Here is a 17,710-nt window from a genome sequence, read left to right as displayed (position 1 = left end):
TTTTTCTTCCTTCCTTCCTTCCTTCCTTCCTTCCTTCCTTCCTTCCTTCCTTCCTTCCTTCCTTCCTTCCTTCCTTCCTTCCTTCCTTCCTTCCTTTTGTGGAGGCAAATTTTCTTTGCTAGTGAAATGGAACTATAATCTCTAGAAAGAGTAGGCTGTGTTTCTCTTGTTTCTAGATTGCTTCTCACTCAAGTAAACAGCACACACACACACACACACACAGAGAGAGAGAGAGAGAGAGAGAGAGAGAGAGAGAGAGAGAGAGACAGGGGATTATTATAGAAAGTTTGGGTGTTTAGATGTTTTTTATTGTCAAGGAGTGAGTCTCGGCAATTGTAGAGTTCTATACTTGAAATGATTTGGGATGTAAAAACATGGGACGATTGTTTTAAAAGGGTGTATGTTGTTCTCCCATATTTTTATAGCAGACTTCATTCCCTAAGGACACAGATACCTGCTCTGGGACTCTGATCTGGGTTAGGGAGGGCTTTAGCCTTCTCCTGCCACTCATTTTGGCAGGGCCCAGATTGCCTCTGGCCCAGTTCCCTGGAGTGATGGTCACAATACCCAATGACAGTCTTCTAGAAGAAAAGAAACAAGATCATCTCATCTTGTGTAAGAAGACTTTGTGGAAACAGAAAAGATTTTTTTGCATGTAGTAAAACATGTTTTTCTTATTATGGTTGAGTACCAAGCAGGGAAAAGCTATACATTTGAAACTTTTCAGTGTTTAATAACAATTTCAAGTTGAGCCCTGGCATCCAATGGAGAAGACTGTCACCCTTGAGAGTCTGAGCATCATGGACATACGCTATCAGGGGAGTGGGTCCAGTCAGCCAGGTTCCATTCAAAACAAAACAACCCAGAACTTGTGGCCTCATGCATGCTAGGCAGGGACCATACCGCGGAGCTACCGCTCCAGCCCTGCGGCTGCCCTTGATTTAGTTAACCTGCTATGGTTAGAAAGCCGACAAGAATTCTGCTTGGTATTTTCACGTGCAAAACAAAAACAAAAGCACTGGTTTAAAACGCTGCGTCTCGGGAGCAGTTTTGATGGCAGCCCTCTGCAGACTGAAAGCAGCACACTGGTGAGGCTTCTGTTTTCACTGCTAAAGCATTGTTCCCATTGTTTGCTCAGAGCGTGGCTGTAGTTGGCGTTTGTGTGACTTGCAGCAAGCCCCTGGTCGCCCCTTTAAACAGTTAGCCTGGGAGATTTACAAGCTTGGGAGAAGCTACACTTGATGCAAGGCAATCTTTTCTGAAGGAAATGGCATAGCTACTCAGGAGTTAGAAGCGGCTCCTTTGACTGGTAGGGGAGGTGAATCCTTTTTGGAAGTATTTTAGCCCTCCTTACAGTGAGTTAGTGGGGTAGGCCTGGATGGTAGTGCCATTAAGAAGCACTGAGTCTACACACTACTTCTAAATGTTATGCCTGCCTGAAGATTTATGAACGACCTCCTAACGGGACAGACAGGTCTTCTGGTATTTATTTGCTTGTTGTCTGGAGACTTGGGGAGGAAACAATGGTAGACACCTTTCCTTGCTACGCAGTGGTGAAGGTTTGCTCTGCTGCGCCCCACTCAGGGTTCAGGGCTGGCTTTTTTCTTCATGGGTCTCCTGGCTAGGACAGCTCTTTGTGAGCTATTAGGCTGTTTCCTCCTTGGGGGAACTCCAGTGACCCCACTCCCCAATGCCAAACCCAGGGTTTCAAAGCAGAGCCAGGATTGTGTTTTTCTTGGGTGTGTGTGTGGTTACTAGTTGTTTTGTGTAAAGGGCTGTTGGGTAAAAAGGATCCATTTGGCCACTGTGGCTTTGGGGTCTTAGATTTGCACCATTCCACTGATCGTGCCAGTGAGGAGCTGAATGGGAGGTGTAGTTAAAAAAAAAAAAATCCAAGTAACTGGAGGAGCTATGGCGGCAGCCGACAGGGCTGTAGAGGGCCTTCTTTGCCCAGCGTGTATTTATTTGGTTTCGTTGAGGAACTTGCCAAGTTGGAGACGAGGGCGGGACAGCCCCGCTTACATGCGCAACGCTCATAAAATCTGTCTAGGGTGTAAGCTGTTTGAAGTCATACTGACGGAGTGACCACACTGAAGATTTTCATAACGCTTTTCAAAACGGGATTGTTTTTGGTTTGGTTATTGTCACTGATGAAATTTCTGGGGCGGGGAAGGCCTTGTCTGTAAGTTTTAATTCTGATGCCACCCCTCCCCCCCATCAAAAAGCCAAAGGAAAGGAAATAATTACAGAAAAAAAATTGAGCCTAATTTGACTAAGTCGCTAGGCCTCTACAAGGTCTTAAGCCCCAGTGGGAAGTGTGTGTGTGTTTAATTGTGTTGGAGTGAGCTTCAGTAAGCACTCCACCACTTCTGAGATGTTATCAGGGGGAGAATGTGCTCACTGGCCTGAACCTCCAGGAGTGGGGGAGGGGCCCCCACCATCACCCATACCCCAGCCTAATGGCTTCCACACCCTCCTGGAAGGACAGCTAACCGGATGTACAGTTAAATTACAGAAACATTTTTGGCTTGAACTCATTGTAACTTTTATGCTGTGGAATATAGGAGCTGCCAGGCACATGTGATTATTTAAGCTAAAATTATTTAAAATAAAACACTACACATTCACTTCCTTTGCCTTGCTGGCCTCATGGCAGGTGTCCTTAGCCACATATGGCCGGCTGGGGTTTGTCAGGAACTGCATTGAATCTGTGGATGGTGTTCAGTAGACTTGGTTTCTTACAGTACTGTCTTCAGTGCATAAACACAGATGTACATAAATCTTTCATTTCATTCATCAGTGTTTTATAGTCTGCAGTCTTTTGAGTCTTTTGCTTCCATAATTAACAACGCTGAAGTATTCTCTCTCTCTTTGATGTTATTATAATTGAAATTGCTTTCTTTTTTATTTATTATTTATTACATGAAATTGCTTTCTTGATTTTCTTTTTTTTGGTGTGGTTTGTAGAAGTTATCTTGTACACACTGATGGTTTTTTTTTCCCTGCAGAATTTATTATTTCTTGCAGAATTTATTTGCTCAGATAGTACTTTGTGGATTTTCCGCCTAATAAGGTCATATTGGTTAGCTGCGGACAGACAGTTGTATTTCTCATTTACTTATTTAATCTAACTGTTCCATCGTGAACCTCTGCCACCATGCTGAACACGTGTTCAAAGCGGACACTGCTGTTCTGTTCTGATCTTGCAGGGAAACCTTTCAGCCTGGCTTGTGTTTACAGACTTTCCTTCTGTTCTCAGTTTATTCTTGAACCCTTCGTAGGCTTTGCCTTAAGGAACATGTTGAAGCTCTACTCACTCAGACTGTAATGTTAAAGCCAGACGTAGTGGTGCATGCTTTTAAGCCCAGTTACGGGGAGGCAGCGGCAGGCGGGGTCCTGGGAGTCTGGGGGGGGGGGGAGTGGGAGGGACAGCCTGATCTACATAGTGAGTTTGAGGACAGCCAGGGCTTGCAGAGAGACCCAGCTTCAAATGAATGAATGAATGAATGCTTTTGAAAAACTTTATTAAGTACGGAAGAGGACCAGAAGATTAGAGCTGAATGACAGCAAACAAGTCAAATATTTTCTATTGCAAGTGGTGGCAAGACACCAGTGGGATCAAGGAGAGAGTCACTTAGCTCGTGTCAATGTTAGATGTGACACCTTGACTGTGTGACCTCCGCCAACGGGGAAAACCAAATGCCGCCAGCAAAGCAGACTTGCTCTCACATTGCCAGGATAGGCTTCCGCTGGGACCTGGCACTTTGTGTAAACTGCAGGACTGAGTGAACGAGAAGCGTGCTGCGCGTCGGAACCAGACATCTCTCTGCGGGATGTGCAGTGGATGTGGAGGGAAGGCCTGGGAATGGAATTGGAGGCGTCAGTGTGACTCAGGACTTGTGTGCAACCACACTGTATGTAGCGTTCCACTGCGGACCCATAGTTCCAAAACCATATTCCTTTTTACATAGCAGCTGCTCTTAGCACCTCATTAGCACTGAGTGCTCCCAGCTCCCAAATCTTTATTCCTCTAAACCCTGCTGCACATTAAAGGAGACGGCATGCCTTGGAGCCGTGGTTGAAGATAGGGCCGTGATACAGAAGGATCGGGCTGGGCCTGGGACATGTGCTTGTGGGAGAGAGTGGGTCAGTGGTCCAAAATGATGGGTGTGTTGTGAGCACACAGGGGCCAGCCTGGAGGCTTTCCAAACCTGGGGCAGTGAGACGAGCGTGGACAGAGTAGGCATCTGTGGCTCAGTATTGACAGGAAGTAGGGAAGATGGCTGTAGGTGAGTCTTGTAGGACTCATGGTGTTACACAAGTCACCCTCTCACGGCTCTGGAAGGTGGACGAACATGGACAGTGAGCCCTGAGGGGCACTTCTTTCTTCTGCTTGTTGGTGGCTCCTGGTTTCCTTGGCTTGTGCCCATGTGTGTCTTACCCCTATTCTGTCCTCGAGAGGCCTCGCTTCTTCATGTCAGAAGGCCACTGTTAACTTAGTTTTGAATCATGGATGTGGTCATCTCAATTTCCTTATTCCTGCCACAAACACTGCTTTCAAGGGTAGTCATATCTGAATTCTGAGTGGTCATGGGTTTTGAGAGAATGCTTAACTTTAATACATAAGTGAGTAGGAGGGGTGAAGGAAGCGAGGGGACTCATTGAACAAGGTGTTACCTGCTCAGTGGTGCAGAGAGAGGTTATGCGGGCTGTGGTGGGCAGGGCGTCATTGAGTGCTAAGTCTAAGCATTGGGCTGAGTAAGTACTGAGTCTCAAGTGATGGACTGAGCAGGGAATGTGCATGCTCTCTGGCATTTCATTGTTTTCCTAATCTGCAAGCGGACAAGAATAGCCAGAGCAGAGAGCGCACACAACCTTAGCTAGGTGACACTTCATGCCTCTAGTGTGGGTGATCACTGGATGATCACACTGGGATCATATCCTGAGCCAGCACAAGAATCTGGCCATAAAGCAGGATAGGCAGCCTCGGGGAGGCTCATGGAGCAGCTGTGCTGTATTATTAGCTGTCAGTGTTGTGAAAGGTAGGTAGTTTGCCGAAGAACGGATATAAAAGGCCACTAATTTGTAATTCGTAAACGGAGTTGGACTTCATCATCAAGGCAGCATAGGCTAGAATCGGTTTTCCAATGCTCTTGACTTCTCCCCTTGACTCAGTGAGAATGGGGGTCAGGGCGCTGCTGGAGTGTGGCAGTTGGGTCTGCAGCGTGCCGCTTTCAGGGCTGGCTGGCATTGTCCGTTAGCGTTGAGTTGCACCTACTCCGTGTTCGCTAAACAGTGAGCGTGCTCAGCTGCTCATTGTGGAGACTCCGGTATGCCAAAGCCACAGAAGGTCTTCACGCATCTAAGCTAGGTAAGCACTGCTTCTGCTCCAGTGCGGGTTACACACTGGACACACACACTCTATGTGACACTGGGTCCTGTGGATTCCAACAGAAGAATTGCCAGACGTTTCTGGATAAGACAGGTAGGATGGTAGCAAGGTACCGTTTGTATGGTTCAGTAAACGTGTCTGCGTGCTTTCTCCTTTCCACCCTAATGACTCTGCCTTTGATGGCTATCCTTGAAATGAAATCTTAGGGTGCAGAGGGGGTGTCTTACGTTAGCTGAGGGTGTGTGTGTGTTTGTGTATCTGTCTGTGTGTGCTTGCCCGGGTGAGCATGCGTGGAGGACACACCTTGGTTTTTGAGAAAGGTTCTCTCACTAGCCTGGAGCTGATTGTTTCAGCTGGCATGGAGGCAGTGAGCTCCTCAGGATCTGCCTGTCCTCTGCGAGTACCAGCCTTACGGATGAGTATCACTGCATCCAGATCTTATGTGGCGCCCGGGGTCCAAATCAGGCCCTCATACTTAGTGTGGCGGCCGCTTAACCCACCGAACCAACTTCCAGCTCCCGGTTTCCCATTTTAGGGCCGTTACGAATGCAGGTCATTTTGACTTTTTAATGTCTACTAACAGAATACTATGTTAGTGGAGTTGAATTGTGGTTCCCTCTGCAAAGAAAGAAAGACAGGCGGTGGTCTGACTCCTGGTCCCTCAGTTTGTGGCCTTCCTTTGGAGGGTGGGTTTCAGGAAATGATGCAATGAGCTCTTTGGGGCGGGTCCTTTCTTAGAAAATGTAGGTGTAGTAAGGGACGCCCAGGAGGCGACATAGAAAGTACTGACCAGGGAGCAGCAGCCTGGCTTGCAAATGAAGGAGCAGCCTAGAACTGGCTTGCTTGGCCCTTCCCTGTGACTCCTCCATCTTCCCTTTCTACCTTTTGCTGTGACAAGTGCCTGCCATATGGCTGTCCTGTCGCTGGTGCTTTGTTTTGACAGATACAACAGAGCGCAGCGCCTGCTAAATTTAATTTTTTTCAAGACAGGGTTTTTCTCTGTGTGTAGCCCTGGCTGCTCTGGAACTCACACTGTAGACCAGGCTGGCCTTGAACTCAGAGATCCACCTGCCTCTGCCTCCCGAGTGCTGGGGTTAAAGGTGTGGGCTACCACTGTCCCCCAAGTTGGGGTAATCTGTAATGAATAAGACTGGGAAAAGGGCTAGTGCATGCCCAATATGTGCAAGCCCCTGTGATGATAAATCCCTAGTAATAAACAAACAAACAAACAAACAAATAAATAAATAATAAATATCTGGCTTATGGTTAGAGAGGCTGGACAGTCCAAGAATCTGGTGTTGCTATGTGATGAGGCTCTCCTGCCCAGACAGAGCGAGCATGCCAGCCGGGATCCCTTTCTGTTCTCGTGAAGCTGCCAATGCCATGCTGGGCCCTGTCTCATCCTAATTATCTCCCAATGGTCCCATCTCTAAATACGTTATCAGAAAAGTCAAGGACTAAGTTTTCGGTGTGTGAATTTCCGAGGTGCACACTCAAACCCCAGCAACATGCCAGACACTTGGGCCTGCTGGGTGCTGAGTTTGCTTTCAGAGTTAGAACACTGTGCTGCCCACACTGGGTTGCTGAGCCTGGGGCCTGGGGGTGGAGCTGCTTGGCCATCCCTCCAGCACCAGCAGGAGGTGTTATTGGTGAGAGTCCGGGTGAGTGTGGTGAAGACAGCTTCCTCTACCGTGTTCAGCAGCTTGCATTCAGGTCACCGTGTGCCTCAGCACGACTCAGGCCTGCTGCGATCCAGACAGCAGCACTGTCCTACTGGGAGCTTTATGACCACTCTGCTCTGATGACCAGGATGTGCAAGGTACCTCTCTTTGCATGCCCTTATGCACCTGAGGCCTGCTCTCCAGAGCTCACCAGATCAGCTGCCTGTCTGTCCAGGTGATGTCTCTGTGCTACCTAGGTAGAGGAGGGTCATAATTAGGTTTGGAGCTGTGATGGGGGTGGGTCCTCCAAGGATTCAGAGTGAACCAGGTTGACCAGGGATTATGTGGCCTCCCAGGGACAGAGAACAAACAGCTTCCTGGACCCTCCAGGACTCCCCTGCCCAAACCTAGGCCCAGGACACCAGGCTCCCTACTGTCCTTTGACCATGGTTTCCCTTACAGAGGCCTGGGCAAAAGCAAAACCAAAAGCCAACCAGAGCAAACATCCTCACTGCTGCTGGGATGTGGCTGTCAAGCCTAGTGATTTATGGACGCGTGGGAGCCCTTTGAAGTATGAGGCAGATGGATTGGTCTCTGGGGACCCATGGAGAGGCCTGGGCTCCTGGGGGGCTGCATCAACAATGGTCAGTAGGAGAAGGGGCTCTCGGATGTGCCCTTTGTCCTTTGGCTAGCTCCGTACTGTTTCTGTCTTTTAAGCAGGACAGAGAAAGGAGAAGGCAATGGCTTGGGCAGGGTGAGTGCAGAGTGGGGGTGTTTGGCCTATGCCTCTGGGAGAAGCATTGATTCAGTGTGCCAATATGCGATGGGAGTGGATGAACAGGGGGCTGAGCACAGGGGTGACCCAAGTGGCTGCTGGGGATGTGGGGGGAGAAGGCTTTATAAGAAGGAGCCTTCTGACTACTCAGGACAGGAATGAGGCTTGGAAGGACTCTGTTTTCCAAGGGTGTTAATAGTTTTGCCAAGAACATAATTTCTCTCATGAGTCAGCTGGCTTTGATGTGCTCCAAATTTCCCCGCTGTTTGCAAAATTCAGTGTGTTATCGTTTTAGTTAGCAAACTTCATTTTGAACATAAAACACCCTTTCTTTCAATGGGAAAATCCATTGTTTCGCAAGGCAAAGTGCAGTACCAATTACCTACTTCTCATTAGTGAAGGCTTGAATATGTTTTCAGAGTTCAGATAGGGTTCATTCTTTATTTTTTTTTGCTATTCTCCCAAACTTTGAATGCATCTACTTGTCCAAGAAAAGTATAACTTTCAGAAGAACTAGGAGTCAAATTTCTCCTCCTTGACCACATTTCTACAGACTGTAAAAGCCAGGGTTGATGAAAAACAAAACACAAAGAATGAAGGCCAGCACGGAGCATAAAGTGAGCTGTTCGGGATTACGTCTTAAAAATTCTCTTCATCATTGCTTTTTTCGCCAGCCAGGGAATGAATCCTGCTGTGAACTGGGTCTCATTTACGTGTGGGAGTTGTGATGTCAAGTGAGCCTCGGCTTGGACCAGCTCTTATAAGTATACTTAAAACCAAAGCAGGGGCAGAGAGTTGAGCGAGCGAGCCTGGCCTGGGCCAACTGCCTAACTGTTTTCAACGATTTACTTATTTTTACTTTATGTGTCTTGAGTGTTTTGCCTGTATGTATATCTGTGCGCCATTTGCATGTCTGGTGTTCGTGGAAGCCAGAAGAAGGTGTCATATGTTCTGGAACTGGAATTACAGACAGTTCTGAGCTACAGTGTAGATGCTGGGAATTGTAGCCAGGTCCTCTGGAAGAACAACCAGTGCCCTTAACTGCTGAGCATCTCTCCAGCCCTGGTCCAATGTTCATAAGTGACATTGAGTCCCATCCCGGTGACTATGTCATGTCGGCCGGTGGTTGAAGCTGTCGCAGCCCCCATCTCTACCATGCAGTTTCTCAACTTTTTCATCTGTCCCTTACAAGAAATCCACACCCACTGGCAGTTGCTCTCCATCTCCCTCCTCCTGTTTCCCAGTCTCTGGCAAGGACTGATCTGCTTTCTGTCTCTGAGGATTTGACTGTTGTGGAAATTTCATTTAAATGGAATCATGGACCATGTGGCCTTTGAGACTGGCTTCTTCTTCTTAGCAGAGCGTTTTTCATGATGGTTTCTATGCACGGCCCCTTTAGAGCACACATGGAGAGGTTTTCATTGTAACTGTTCCTGTGGGTCCTTCCCATGTGTGCAGGCTCTGCTGCCTTGCCAGCTCAGTGCTTGGGAGCTAGGCCCAGGACAATCAGAAGTTCAAGGCCAGCCTTGAGCACATGTTTAAGACCAACCCAGGATAGTGAGACCTACTGCAATAAAACATATCAAAACCTAAAGCCCCTTTTCATATTAATGCACTTCCAGCTTCTTCATTTAAAAAATGCAAATATCTGTGAACAGTTTATTTTTAATTAATTTTAAGTAAGCATGCAAAATAATGGGTTTTATTGTGGCATCTTCTTTCATACTTTGGTCTTATTTCCCGCCTACCCTCCACATTTCCTGCCCTTGCTGGTTCCCTTTTACCTAACAGTCACATTTCTACTTTTATGTCACATTATATGCATAATTTATTTCCCAGGTCTCCTGATCTTTAGGCATTACATGAAACAGCCCTACATCAAACATCTGTGATTTTTTTTTCTTTTTTTGACAGTTGTTTGAATATCTGTGGAGTCGCTTCCCAGAAGTGAAATGTCTTTGTCTAAGTTACTGCAGACCGAATCTCCTTTATCCAAAATGTTTGGGACCTGAAGTTTTTCAGATTTCAGAATTGTTTAGATTTCGGAGTACTTTCATGCATGTAATGTGTATTTCTCGAGGAGCCGCATCTCAGTGTGAGGCTCATTTCTCTTTGATACGCACTTGATGCAAAGCTTTGTTAGTGTGCCTATCCTTCGCCCACGGCCTGTCACAGGGGGCCAGATGTAGAATTTCTGCTTCTGCTGTCGTGTTAACACACAAAAGCTTTTGAATGTTGGAGCATTTTGGAGTTTGGGTCTTGATGGTGGGGGTGCTAAACCTGCAGGACTGAAGTCTTCCTGGCTGATCCATTTACCCATCCGGAAGGTGTTGTGCAGCAGTTTCCTCTGAGCGGAAACATCCCTTCCTGGAGGAAGGTGTCTCAAGACTCAGGAAGTGAATAACTCAGAAGTCTCAGGAGGTCCCTGAAATCAATGGATTCACAAAGTTCCTCCTTCCTTATAAGCTTACATAAGCAGTAAGAGGAGAGGAGACTGTGGCCTGTAGTATTGCCTGTAAATGGTGCAATGAGCTCCAGGGTTCCATGGCAAAGCTCTGTGATGCTTTGTGCAGTGGGTGTCAGGTCCCTGGGCAAGCGTGGTGTCCTGTGCCTCTGTGAAAAGGCCATTCGTTGATGCTGACACTGGGTTCCTTCCTGAGGTTGTTTGGAAGTGTGCTGGGTTTCGGGGCTTACCTTGACTACCTCACCTTTCACCATGTTCTAGATTTTAATATCTTGGGCTTTTTTTTTTTTTAATACTTTCCATTTCAGTGTGTATGGGTGTGTTTAAAGATTTATTTGTTTTTATGTGCTTTGGTGTTTTGCCTGCATGTATATCTGTGTGAGGGTGCCAGATGCCCCGGAACTGGAGTTACCGACAGTTGTGAGCTGCCATGTAGGCGATAGGAATTGAACCCGGGTCCTCTGGAAGAGCAGCCAATGCTCTTAACTACTGAGTCATCTCTCCAGGCCCTCTCTTGGGGTTTTTAAAGATGGAGTGTGTCATCTTTTAAACGGGAGTGGAGTGACACATCTTTGTGACACCACCTTGCATCAGAAGGCATCTTGGTTGGTATTGTGTTTTTGGATTACAGGGCCTGTATCAGCTTTGTGTTATTATAATAAAACACACGACATAAGTTACTTAGGAAGTAAAGAAAGTCCTGGCAGTTGGCTCTCGGTTTTGTAGGTGGCCGTATTCTTGGTTCTCTACTGAAGGCAGCAAAATCCAGCAGGAATGTACATTAGAGTGAACACATACATTAGGAGCAGGAACAGTGAGGAACTGAGAGACTGGGGTCCACAGTCCGCTTCTAGAGCAACACCCCTAACGACCCAATATCTTGCAGTGGACCCCACTTCTCAAAGGCTCTACCACCTCAGTCGCATACTCCCTGGAGCCAAACCCTTTGGGGACGTCATTCAAATGACAGTAGGGACTCAAAGGAAATTCTGGCGTCCGTTTTTTGTGCCTCTCATGTGCCTTACTCTGTGGGTGTTCCTGCAGGATCTTGGTAGTGATGAATTGGGTTTTGCAGGATGGAATTCAGCCTGTCCACTGGCCATCCCACTGTGAAGCTGTCCGCATGTCCTTTGTAACTGAAAGGTGTAATTTGACTGAGCCTTCACTGACCAACCGGGCTAGCCCCGAAGCTGCTGTGGCCACGGGTGGCACGTGTGAATCTTCTTCTGAGGCAGAGGCTGAGTTTCCTGAGCGGCGAGGCGCCCCTCCCTTGGCTCCCGAGTGGTCGCTTAGGAAACTTTGCATGCAGTGGCATGGTGACTGGCTTTGTGTTTTCTAACACCGCGTTTCCCAAATTGAACCCCGGGGGTATTTTATTTTGAGAACTGCTAGGAGAAGTTTGGATGTGGAATTTATTGTTTCTGGATTTATAGAAACCACGAAAGGATGATCATTCTCCCACAAGAGCGCTCAGAGCTACAATACGCAAACAAAACCCAGCCATCTGTGGAGATCATTGTCATCCACTGTCAGTAATCCTTTCTGCTGTTCTCCTTCAACCCTACAGCTACACAAAGTGGAGCTTTAGAAAGACTCACGTGTTGTCGATTTATGTAATTTCCATTTAGTATTTTGAGCTATAATTGGAGTCAAAATTAGTTCCTAACCTTTGAGTCTCTCTATGTTCTTTGGACTATAAATGCAAGGTGGCCTTCTGAGGGGTGGCTGGGTATACTTGTGGGTGCCTCGTCCAGAGCAGGAAGTACAGTAAGCGCCATGATATGCAGGCTCACTTTCTTTGCTTTTAGTTACATGAAGTCAATCATGGTCTGCACAGAGAATGAAAAATTCCGGAAGTGAAGAACGCCTGAGTTTGTCTTGTATACCTTTCACTCTGAAGAATGTCATGATGTCTCATGCATTTCTTCCTTTTCCCTTTAGGGCACTTTCATTTTTGATGTGGAGCGGTTTCTTCTGGTTTCAAATGTTTTCTCCTGATTTCAAATACTTTCCCTTGGTAGGAAGCTCCTAAAACTCAGAAAGTTCTGAAGCAAAGCTAGTGAAGACTCAGGAAGTAAACAACCCGGAAGTCTCAGAAGTCCCTGAAACTGAACAGATTCACAAGACTCCAAAGTTATGTAAGCAGGACGGACTCCGATAGGAGAGGTGACTCTTAGCTGTCGGCGTCTTTAACTTGTATAGAGAACTTTAGAGTCTAGCTTTTCTGAGTGGCACCTTGTTGGGGTGCGCTTTGTTGGTGCAGCTGCCTTTGAGTCATCCCAGCTCCTGTAAGTACCCCATACCCGTACTCCTGTAAGTAACCCCAGCAAAACTCATTGGCGCACCAAGTTGGCCCTTGGTGAACCTTTTTTCTGTTATTGTTTCCCTATTTGGGGTGAACAGACATTTGTTCATGTTTACCCAGGAAAAAAATAGAACCCTCGCCTAATGTGTCGACAGCATGTATGCTGGCAATTTTATTACAGTATTATAATTTCTATTTTTCTTTTCTTAAAGTTTATTTTATTTTTATTGTTGTGTATGTGTGTGCATGTATCTAAAAGGGCGATTTCCTGAAGTCAGTTTCCTTCCACTTTAAATGGGTCCCAGGACCCTAACTCAGTCATCGGATTTGCACGAACTCAGTCATTAGACTTACATGGCAACTGCTTTGACCCTCTGAGCTATCCCTCCAACTGCTAGTTATTTTTAATCTTACTGTGTCTGCTCACTAAATTAAACTTTGTTCAAGGTAGGTGTGTACTGGAAAAAAACAGTATTTATAGGGTTCACTACTGTTTATGATTTCAGGCATCCAGGGGGTGGGGTCATGGAATGCATTAGCATGCCTTAGTCAGAGCTCTGCCTTTGAGTGGTGACTCCAAATCCATCAGGGGCTGTTGGGCTTCCAAGAATGGGTCTTTCTATCCACCAGAGCCAGTGAGTGGGAGTGTCCTCAGGAATGTGATGCCTTCCTTTCTCTGTGTGGTCCTCAGGACTCAGTACCACATTGTGGTGAGTAGCCTAGCATGGGACTGTGTGTGTAAGAAAAAGATTTAAAGATTTCCTTTTTTTAAAATTTTATGTGTGAATGTTTGCCATCTGTCTGTGCACCACAGAGGTCAGAAAAGGGCACAGGATCTCCCAGAACTTAAGGAGTTAACAGAGAGTTGTTAGCTTTCTTGTGATCCTGAGAACCAGAATCAGGTCTTCTGCAAGGGCAGCAGGTTCTGTTAACTGCTGAGCCACTCCTGCCGCCCTGCTCAGCTGCTCTCACACAGAAAGGGTCTGTTATTTGCATCGCTCATGAGAAGGGAACACACCACAAGATGCCCAGGGTGGCAGAGGAAGCACTGGCCTTGCTTGGGAGGAGAACTGAGCAAGGGGAGCGCTTTCTTGGATTTCCTCAGGAAGGACAGACTGTATAGGGCAGAGTTAGGGTTGGGGTTAGGGTTATGAGTAGATGGTGTAGGGGTTAGGGATTCGGGATTAGGGGTTAGGATTAGGTGGTGTAGGAAAGAGTAAAGGTCAGGGTTAGGCTAGATGGTTTAGGGGAGAGTTAGGACTGATCTGGATAGGTCTGGTAGCTTGGGGACCCTTGGGTGTCCCTAGCTGTCTGGCTGCTGGTGCTTATCTTCAGAGTTCTAATGGTAGAGTTCCTGAGTTTGGTCAGGAGATGGCTTGAAGCAGGGTTCTGGTACCCTGGGAAAGATCTATGAGCCAGCCCTTGGCCATCCCAAAGATTTGCCAGCCCCTGGAAAGGATGGTTTCCGTAGTCAGTGGGGTCTTACCTGCCATGTGTCAAGACTAGAAAAGAGAGTCTGGGAAAACAACCCTGTCAGTAAGTTCCTTGTTGAAGACCCCAGTTCAAGCCACAGTAACCCATGTTAAAAAAACAAAAACACAACAATAACAACAACAAAAAGAAATACCCCCAAAACTAAAATAAGAAAGCTGAGCATGGTGGTTCATTCTTGTAACCACAGTGCTGGAAGGAGAAAAAAGGCAGGTAGATCCCGGAGCTCTCTGCATAGTCCAGCCTAGCACAAATGCCAAGCTCTGGGCCAACAAGAGACTCTAGCGCAAGGGGTGGGGGGCATCCCTGAGGATGACACTCCAGGTTGTTTTCTGGCTTCTACACGTGTACTTTCTTTTTTATTATTTTAAGGATTTATTTATTTATTATTTACACATCATTCTGCCTGTGCACCAGGTCTCACATAGATGGTTGTGAGACACCGTGTGGTCGCTGGGAATCGATCTCAGGACCTTTGGAAGAGCAACCAGTGTTCTTAACCTCTGAGCTATCTCTCCAGCCCAAACACATGTACTTTCAAAACATGAACATATCTCTCTCTCTCTCTCTCTCTCTCTCTCTCTCTCTCTCTGTCTCTCACACACACACACACACACACACACACACACACACACACACACGTACGGAAGCCATGTTTTCTGTTCCTACTGAGAGGATAGCTGTCTCCAAGATCCTGTTGGTGGCTCATCTGCCCGTGTGTCCATCATCATTAAATTCTGCCCTTGTGCCTCAGGATCCTCCCCAAACGGTCCAGGAAGTGGCTTCAGTGGGAGAGGTTTCTGCTCCGACAAACTCTCCTGATCACACTGTTGTTAGTTATGAGATAGTCTTTGAAGTCCTCTAATGCGTCTCGTGTTTCTCTAAGATAAAAACATTCATTCATTCATTCACTCACTCATTCATTCATTGTCTTGCTCATTTCTTCAGTCCTTTGCCATAGCTTTGTTTGCCAATTAAAAATTCATTTAAATAATGGCAAATTTTCTTATCTTGGAAGGTTCCGGAATGCATCGTCAAGGGTTTGCTCACTGTCGTTGCTGTACTGTGTAACTGACAGGTATTCACCACACCACATCTGGCTACTTCATTCACATTTAGAGAAGTTAAACTAAATTACAGAGTGAGTGTCTCATTCGTAGCAGCCGTGCGTGGAGCTTGATGGCCATGCACATTTGGAGGGCCCCTCACTTGCAGGGGCAAGGTGTCTCCGTTGTCACCACCTTCTTGTGGGAAGCCCCTCTTCGTGGCTTTGCCCCCCATTTCAGCCACCTGTGGACATGTGGGCTTTTTCATGTGCACTGGTATTTTGCCTGCATGTAAGAGTGTCAGATCCTCTGGAACTGGAGTTACAGACAGTTGTGAGCTGTTATATGGCCGCTGGGAATTGAACCTCTGTCCTTTGGAAGAACAGCCAGTGCTCTTAACTGCTCATCCATCTCTCCAGCCCTGTTCACAGTGGTTTTGATTTGCATTTTCCTGGTAATTAGTGCTGTGCACGTCTTCTCGTGTGACTGTATACATTTTTGTTGTCTGTTGCAGTTATGGGGTTTGATCTCTGGGCCTAGTACATGCCACAGCCATGCATTCTACCCACTGAGCCCCAGCCCCAGGCACCAGCCCTCTGTCTTTTCCCTGAGGAATGGTTGTCCCAGACCTTTACCCAGTTTTCACCTGAGTGACTTATCTATCTATTGTTCTTATGGAGAGAGTTTCAATTACTTAAAAAAAAAGGTCTCACGTTAGAAGATTTAGCATCATTCAACATTTGAATTTGAATTCAAAATTTGAGGCTGGTAGGGCGATACAGGGAGGCTTAGACCCCCTTCTGTATCGAAGCTGGTTTGGTGGTATAACGAGTAGCAGGCTGATGCAATAAGAGGAAACTGAGGCAGGATTGGGTAGGAGACATGGTAACAGTGTTTCACATTGATTTTCTGCCCCCTTAAAGCTGCTCCCCAAGTGAAATGCATTGTTGAAGATCATGTTTGTGTGAAATGTGTGATTCAACTTTTCCACTGCTGGGCTCTTATTTTAATAACAGCTTTCTGTGATTCACATGCCAGAAAACAGCACTTTAAGGAACACAACCCAAACCAGTGTTCTTTGGTGTGTTCACCATCCTAAAACTGACACCATAATCAATTTTAGAATGTTGTCATTGCCCCCTAAAGAAACCTTGTACCCATTACAGTCATAGCTTTCCCAGGGCTCTGCAGCTGTGTGTGCTTTGGGCTCTGCGAGCTCATTTTTTCTGATATTTCATATAAATAGAATCATTTCCATATGTGGCTTTTTGTGGTTGATTTCTTTCATGCAATACAGTGTTTGCAAGGTTCATTCATGTCCTGTAAGTGTCGGCACTTTGTTCCTTTCAGAAGTAAGACCATTTTTTATTTTAGAATAGTTTTAAGCTCACAGAAGTATAAAGTCAGGGCTGAGATGGCTTAGTTAGTCAGACACAAAGACCCGAGTTCGACTCCTAGAACCCATGCAAGAATGTAGATCTTGGTAGTATACACTTGCAGTCCCAAGACTGGGTAGGTGGAGTCTGGTGGATTGCTGGATTTCGCTGGCCAGAGAGTGTAGCTAAATTGTCCAGTTTTGGTCCAGTGAAAGACCCCATGTCAAAAGGGGAGGGGCTGGGCTTGATGTGGAATTTTAAAACTCAAGCCCACCCCCTTTGTGACCTCCTCCAACAAGGTCACACCTCTTCCAATGAGGCCACACCTCCTAATCCTTCCTAAGCAGTTCCACTCCCTGGTCACAAAACATCCAAGTATGCGAGCTTATGGAAGCCATTCTCACTCAAACCACTACCGACGGGGGTTTCCCATTGCTGTCCTCAGTACGTCACACCATGAGTGCCTGCTGTGGAGGACGCGGCATTGCAATTATCCAAGCTCATCACCTGTGTTTCTTTTTGATGATGGAACAATCTTCTGTTGTGTGACCAGACCGTAGTTCATCTACGGTCTGATGCGTTGATGGGCATCTGGGCTGCTTCTGCTTGGCTGTCAGGGACACTGCCCTGATGAATGTCACCTCCATCTTTTGCAGCTTGTTTGTTGTCATTTTGTGTATATGACTTGTGGGAACTTCATGCTTAATATTTTAAGGGAATTGCCAGGCTTTGCCATCATGGCTGAAGGAAGATATTCCCCACTCAAACAGTGACTCCCACTAACATGAGGGTTCCATTCCAGTTTCTTTATTTTTTGAAGTATTTTTAGTTAGTTAGTGTGTTTGTGTGTGTGTGTAGTGGTACCTTTACCCCCTGAGTTACCTTACAGGTTTATTTTAGCTTCTCCGAAGACACTAATACTGTTTTGTTGTCTTTTTGATTCTGTTGTTGTTGAAGGGTTACCAGTCTGCTCCGAAGATGACCTCCTTACACTTTCTATGAATTATATGAGTCCTAGGGCTGCTTCCATGATGCTGGTGGAAAGGCAGCCGACCCTCACTGCCGACCCCAGACAGAAACAGCAGTGGGAAGTGTGGGTCCTTCAAGGGAATGTCCCTATCGACCTAGATTTTCTCACCTGACCTGTCCCTGGTCGGTGTCACATCTCATAGAACCAACGTTGGTGGCCAAACTTGGGAC

At 46.6% G+C, this 17,710-nt stretch overlaps 2 protein-coding genes across 7 annotated transcripts in view; both read left to right on the top strand.

Moving 5' to 3' along the window:
• Ror2 (receptor tyrosine kinase like orphan receptor 2) overlaps positions 1–17,710 on the top strand; it is a 160,555-nt gene that overhangs the window by 1,776 nt on the left and 141,069 nt on the right. The gene's annotated exons all lie outside the window — the stretch shown is intronic.
• LOC132649159 (uncharacterized) overlaps positions 3,452–17,710 on the top strand; it is a 52,115-nt gene continuing 37,856 nt past the window's right edge. For all 3 annotated transcript variants that reach the window (XM_060372307.1, XM_060372305.1, XM_060372306.1), the window contains exon 1: positions 3,452–17,710. This exon is cut by the window's right edge. The gene's annotated coding sequence lies outside the window, so the exon portion shown is untranslated.

This window comes from Meriones unguiculatus, chromosome 19, assembly GCF_030254825.1.
Source record: "Meriones unguiculatus strain TT.TT164.6M chromosome 19, Bangor_MerUng_6.1, whole genome shotgun sequence".
Lineage (NCBI taxonomy): Eukaryota > Metazoa > Chordata > Mammalia > Rodentia > Muridae > Meriones > Meriones unguiculatus.
This window is presented reverse-complemented; position numbering and strand designations above follow the sequence as displayed.